At 44.7% G+C, this 6,775-nt stretch overlaps 1 non-coding gene across 1 annotated transcript; it reads right to left on the minus strand.

The window, feature by feature from the left end:
• Positions 1–2,084: 2,084 nt before the first annotated feature.
• On the minus strand, positions 2,085–2,167 carry Trnap-ugg (transfer RNA proline (anticodon UGG)). The gene has a single exon. It is a non-coding gene; the product is annotated as a tRNA-Pro (tRNA).
• Between the last annotated feature and the right edge of the window lie 4,608 nt (positions 2,168–6,775).

Consider the following 6,775-nt stretch of genomic DNA (forward strand, 5'->3'; position numbering starts at 1 on the left):
TTGCGCAATGGGAGTCGGTAGTAACTGTTCAGCGTGATTTTCGTACTACATATGTCGTACTAGATATGGTGTGGATCCTCTTACGGCACAGAGCAATAGCCAATGGCATGAACAATTCAAAGAAACAGGATGTTTGTGTAAAGGCAAATCGCCGTCCGTCCCCGAGTGTCTGACGTCGTCGAACGCATCCGCCGTAGTTTCACAAGGAGTCTGAATAAATCCGTTCGCTGCACAGCGCGACAGTTCAACACGCCCCCGACGTCCGTGTGGCGTGCGTTGTGTCGACGTTTACAAATGAAACCATACAAATTTCAGATACTGCAAGTTCTTTGTGAAGGTGACAAACAACAACCTGAGGAATTCTCTAATTTTGTCCTTAGTAAGATGGAGGACGACAGTTTTCTTCCAAGCTTAGCTTTTAGTGACGAGGTAACATTCCATTTATAAGGAAATGTCATAATGTGAGAATATGGGGTACGCAACAACCACACGAAATTGTACAACATGAGAGGAACTCTCCAAAATTTAATGTATTTTGTGCAGTTTCACGGGGAAAGGTGTATGGTCCATTTTCCTTTGCAGAGAACATTGTCACAGGAAGCACATATCTCGAGGTGCTTGAGAACTTTCTTTCCCCACAGCTGGAGACTGATTCGAACGACTTCATTTACTAACAGGATGGGTCACCGCCACACTGGCATCTGGATGTGCTGGATCAAATGATTAAGCCTTACATTACTGACCACGAGGTCACTGGACCTGACTGTATGTGATTATTTGTTGTGGGGGCTATAAAAGACTACGTTACCAAAACAATGAATGAAATGAGATGTCGCATAAGCCGGCCCCTGTGGCCGAGCGGTTCTAGGCGCTTCAGTCCGGAACCACGCTGGCGCTACGGTCGCCTCGGGCATGGACGTGTGTGATGTCCTTAGGTTAGTTAGGTTTACGTAGTTCTAAGTCTAGGGGAATGATGACCTCAGATGTTGTCTTGAGCTCTTGACATAACGTCCTCTCCAAAAGCCTTCTGAAACTTACCGTAAGTTGTCTTTGCTTTTTCACACAATTTAACGCAAAAAGAAATGGTATACCATTGCGCAATATTATGCCATTCCATTTTCGTGACGAGAGACACAAACACTTGTTAACTTATTACAACACAATTAGCGATTGAGCAGTTGCATCGATGTGCCGCTTGGACTAGAAGCCGCTTATAGACCAAAGTCAAAGATATTGTGCCTACGCAAGCCAGCAGGATTGCCACATCTTGCAAAGAAAATTAGTCTCATTACTTTATTGTCGCACCTCGTAGATGATTCTTTTTGATACACCCTGCATTGTCAGTAGTGAAGCAGTAACAGTAGGATGGGTCAGTCAGGAGAGATCAGTGACTTCGAATGTGGACTAGGCATTGAATGTCACGTGAGTAACATATTCACTAGGGACATTTCAATATTATAAAGCCGCTCATGTCGACTGTTGGTAATGTGATTAGCCGAAACGCTATGGAATAGCCAGAGCTAATCAAAGAGCGGTCCAACCTCATCTAGTGATGGCCTGGGACCGTCGAGCACTGCAGAGAGTGGTTGTAAGAGATCGTACGAAATAAGCAGAAGGAATCATTTGTGAGTTCCAAAGTGCTGCCAGCAGTCTAGCTAGCGCAATGACTGTGCATGAAGAGTTAAAAATACTGGTGTACAATCGTCGAGGCACACAGTTGTGAAGCGATGCTTGAGGTCGTCTGAAGAGCGTCACCATAGGATACTGGATGAGTGAAAACAAGCGATATTGAGTGATGAATCACTCTATGCCCTGAGGCAATCTGATGGAAGTGTTTTGGTTTGGCGAATGCCTGGAGAACGTTACCTGCCATCGTGTGTAGTGCCAACAGGGAAGTACAGAGGAGCTCGTGTTACTCTATGGGGTTTTGTGCCAGCATAGCCTTGCACTCTGTAATGAAGCAGCATATGTTCAAATGGTTCAAATGGCTCTGAGCACTATGGGACTTAACTTCTGAGGTCATCTGTCCCCTAGAACTTAGAACTACTTAAACCTAAGTAACCTAAGGACATCACCCACATCCATGCCCGAGGCAGGATTCGAACCTGCGACCGTAGCAGTCACGCGGTTCCAGGCTGAGTGCCTTGAACCGCTCGGCCACTCCGGCCGGCAAACAGCATATGTGAGGCAATGGTTTATAGACAGTAACATTCATGAAATGATCTGTCCTGCCCAGACTCCAGTCTCTCCTCCAGTCCCTTTGGGAAGAATTAGAACGTTGGCTTCGCTCCAGACCTCGGCCTTCTTTGCTTTCTGACATTGAGGAAGAATGGTCTACAATTCCTGTACAGAATTTTAGATACCTCACGGAGAGTGTCCCCAGCAGAAGCCAAGCCATATGTAGGTGGAAGTTGGACATGCCTCATATTAATGTCCACTAACAGGTGTCCAGCCCTCCCAGTTAGCCGTGCGGTCTAACGCACTGCTTTCCGAGCGGGAAGGTGAGTCGGTCCCCGACACGATTCCGCCCAGCGGATTAGTGTCGTCGTCCGGTGTGCCGGCCAGGCTGTGGGTGGTTGTTAAGGCAGTTTTCCATCTGCCTCGGCGAATGTGGGCTGGTTCCCCTTATTCCGCTTCCTTTACACAATGTCGGCGATTGCTGCGCAAACACTCCACGTACACGTACACCATAATTACTCTACCACGCAAACATTGGCGTTACACTCGTCTGGTGTGAGACGTTCCCGAGGAGACCACTGTGGGCCGAACCGCACAATAAACCAGGGTTCGGTGTGGGGCAATGGTGGGGTGGGTGGACTGCTGTAGCCTGTTGTGGGGTTGTGCACCACTGAGCGCTACGGCAGGGACGAAGCATCTCCATCGTTTCTAGGTCCCCAGTTCCATACAATACAATACGTGTCCAAATTCATGGGACAGTATACACAGTAGCGCGAAAAGAACATGAATTTGCGACTAGTTCAATCTCTTTTAGAACGACAGAAAACTGTCCTTAATGCTTTACGTTTGAGTTGACCATCAACGAGCTTAACCAGAGTAAAAACATGTATGGAATGAGCCCTTTGATGTGTAGAACAGGTTTTTGTTGCCAACAGAGATTATTTCCAATGCTACGAGACTATAGTACGACATAAGGTTTGCCCATAAACATCCTGGGAATTTGGGATGTCATTGCATAGCTTGTACAGACGGGTCTCTTTCATAAGTCTTGTGCTTTTGTACGTGCGCTTCACAGCCATTTAACAAAACAAGCGGAAAGACACTTATTTCGAGCACAAAAAAGGCGAATACGCTCCTCTTTAAAGGACTTTCACAGGAAAGTATGCAACAAGCTGCCTCAGTCGTCACGCCTTAGGCGCGCAATCGTTTTCGAGCTGTTCAAAATGGCTCTGAGCACTATGGGACTTAACATCTGAGGTCATCAGTCCCCTAGAACTTAGAACTACTTAAACCTAACTAACCTAAGGACATCACACACATCCATGCCCTAGGCAGGATTCGAACCTGCGACCGTGGCGGTCGCGTGGTTCCAGACTGAAGCGCCTAGAACCGCTCGGCCACTCAGGCCGGCCAGAACGTTCCAAATCTTTTTTCCCAACCTGTCTCTCTAGTTAAGTAACGGGTAGTGATATGGAAACATGTTTCAAGGTTCCTCGAGACTATCATCTTAAGAGCACATGGTAAAAAGTGGACGTTTTACCATGAATAGAAATTATACAAGTGACTATCCCCACAACTAATACGTTCCATAAACAAAAAGCGTTGTTTTTCAGTTATATTTTAGAAAACGGGAAAATGGCGTTTCTTGACGAATGCTCAAAGAAAGTACAGCTAAAATTGAAGCCGTTTCCTGTGGTTAGTTATTTAGATAATTGCGGCCGAGGTGCAATAATGGCTGAAACGGGTTTTTAAAATCGGGAATCGCAAGGATCAGGGAAATGACTTGGAACGACGGTTCCTTTAACTATCATTTGCCCTTTTGACAACAAACATTTACTTTTTTAGTTACAACAGGCCCCCCTTTACGAAAAAAGACAGGAAAATTGCAAATTAATTTGCAATGCTCAATTTAACAGACTTGAAGGCGTTCAAAATAGTGAATGACAGGCACTGAATTACAATAATAATGGCCTCAAACAAGATGCGAGAAAATAATAGTTGAACAGTATTGGCCTTTTAAAAAAATTAAATAAACCAGCCATACAAATAATTAAAATTGTGTTCTAGATAAACTTCTTCAAGCAATCTAAAATGAAAGACATTAAGGACACCCCCGAATTATAAATCGTCCCCTTAGAAAAATCAGTGAATTACTGTGCTGATAAACCTCTTACGTTATTTGAGTTTCAAACAGCTGAGCAAAACTGAATGTACTCAGACATTTCTCTCTTTACTTATTCTGATCATCACTAAATTGACACACAATATTTTTAGCGCAACGCAATCTGACTTTCAATAATCCGTACAAAAGAATGGCCCTGACTAACAATAACCTATACTTTTCATTAATCACTTACCTCACAAAAATCTTCGTTACTCGAACTATTGCAATACAGCGAACGCCACTACTGCCAGCTAAATAAAAGATTCTAACTACTGAAGGCACTAACTACTGATAGGCATAGTCAGCAAATGAAAGATATTGATAGAGAACAAACAATGTATTTACCTTAATAGTGTTCAAAAGTCGTAATATATATATCAGTTCATGATATCCAGTCATACAAATTTACTGTCTCTGATGGACACACGTCCAGATCATCCGCTTCCAAAACTCCGCCATCTCTCCCCCCACATCCACCACTGCTGGCGGCGCACCTCCAACTGCGCAACGCTACGCGCTCTTCACATCCGACTGCCCAACACTACAATAGCGACTATTCCAACAATGCCAACCAGACACAGACTGCACGCAGCACAGTCGGTGATTTTCATACAGAGCGCTAGGTGACGTTACCAACATAAAAACATAAACAGCCTACCTACAATACTAACAAGTTAACAAGACGTAACATTTCCGCTTTACGGCTTACCCAAAGGTTTGCACGGAGCAATGTACAATAAAATTTAGAACAAGGCTACAATATGCGTTAAGCAAGACAGTAACATTAAAGGGAAAATTTCCTTTACGAAGCCAGTTAATCAAAGGCCTCTTGGCCGACAGCAAAATTTCATTTGCTGTCCAAGTGAAATAACATAAGATACTCCATTTGAGCACAGACAGTAAGGACGCATGACTGTCAACAGATAACAAGGAGCGCTAGGGAGTGGTCGACACCCGTCGACACGGCCACAAGCAAGCATGGCCCACGCGGCAAGAAGGCGTCGACACGGAACGCTCTCCCGGCAACTTAGTGGGTGGTGTTAACAAACACTGAACATTAATGTCTCTCTGTGTGTTAAGTTATTGTTTACCCACGATTGCTCTTATAAAATGTAGGAAAAAGCTTCGGTAAAACTGTAAGGTGTAAAACATAACTACTCAAAGGGAGCTGTAAATTCCTTCAGGAAGGAGTTTAAATAACAACTCGGTAAGGTCTTACCATTAGCTGGAGCTCGTAGCGCACAAAACTTAAAGGGCCGGATAATATTAACGCTAGAGAGCACACCAACTTCTAAAACATAGTGAAAACAAATATCAAAATTCTGGAACAGTTTGTTCTCTCGCAAAAAAATTTAAAAACAACACAAAATTTTTAAAAAAATTACATAATTCACAGGCCCTTGATATAATTACGCGTGAAAGCTGGTCACATTACATAGCCATAACAACATTAACCATGGCAATCTTTCAGAGAGAACGCTGGCGAGCAGATTAACACTTGCAAAAACATACAGAGCAGACAGGGCAACAGATTAGTCCTAGAATCACACAGAGTCAAATATCAAAGGTGTGCAAGTCGAGTCAATGAATAAACAAGAACATCTCCTCGAACATCTTGCGGATCGGGAAATCGGTACACAGAGCTGAACAACCAGACACGCACGGCAGAGGCGAACGCAACCCTTTGTCTTCTACCCAGTCCTGGCGAAAAATAGTGAATGACGACCCGCAAAAGACGCCGTGGATCTGCACCGTGTGTCCGTTACTCCAAGCACTGGCGCTGACCCCGACTCCACACTGCATGAAGACTCCAGGTGAACTGCCTGCACTGTGCCATCAGAAGGACCGTGACGCCGCTTCAGCGGCTGCTCTCGAAGCCTAACCGGGGCAGTGATAACCGCACAAGAAAGTAATACTCGCCACCTGGTGAGACGCCAGCTAGAAGCTATCGACAGTTGGAAGGCGAAACGACCCGCCACGGATCAGAAACCTTGAAACTCTGGATCTCTATAGCGGATAATGATGTCAACCCTCAAATGACGGTTATTCTTACCCGGTACGATGGCATATGCCAGCAGGACAATGTAACGTATCACACAGCTCGCAGTGTTCATGCTTGATTCGAAGAGCCCCGGATGAGTTAACCATACGCCCCTGGCCACCAAACTCCCAGGATTTAAACCGAACCGACAATCTGTGGGACCATTTAGATCGGACTGTTCGCGCCAAGGATCCTGAAACGAGAAATCTGTGGTCTGTACAAAATTACTGCAGGCTCGACATTTCTTGCCATGTCCCGCACTGGACATACGAGGAATATTACATTTCATTCAACTCGCTCATACTGGCAACTGTGTACTTTATAAGTGTGGAAATAGCATCAATATGTTCTGGAAGAGTTACAGTACGTTTTGATTTTAGTTTCATATGCGG

The sequence above is a fragment of the Schistocerca nitens genome, chromosome 9 (assembly GCF_023898315.1).
Source record: "Schistocerca nitens isolate TAMUIC-IGC-003100 chromosome 9, iqSchNite1.1, whole genome shotgun sequence".
Taxonomy (NCBI): domain Eukaryota; kingdom Metazoa; phylum Arthropoda; class Insecta; order Orthoptera; family Acrididae; genus Schistocerca; species Schistocerca nitens.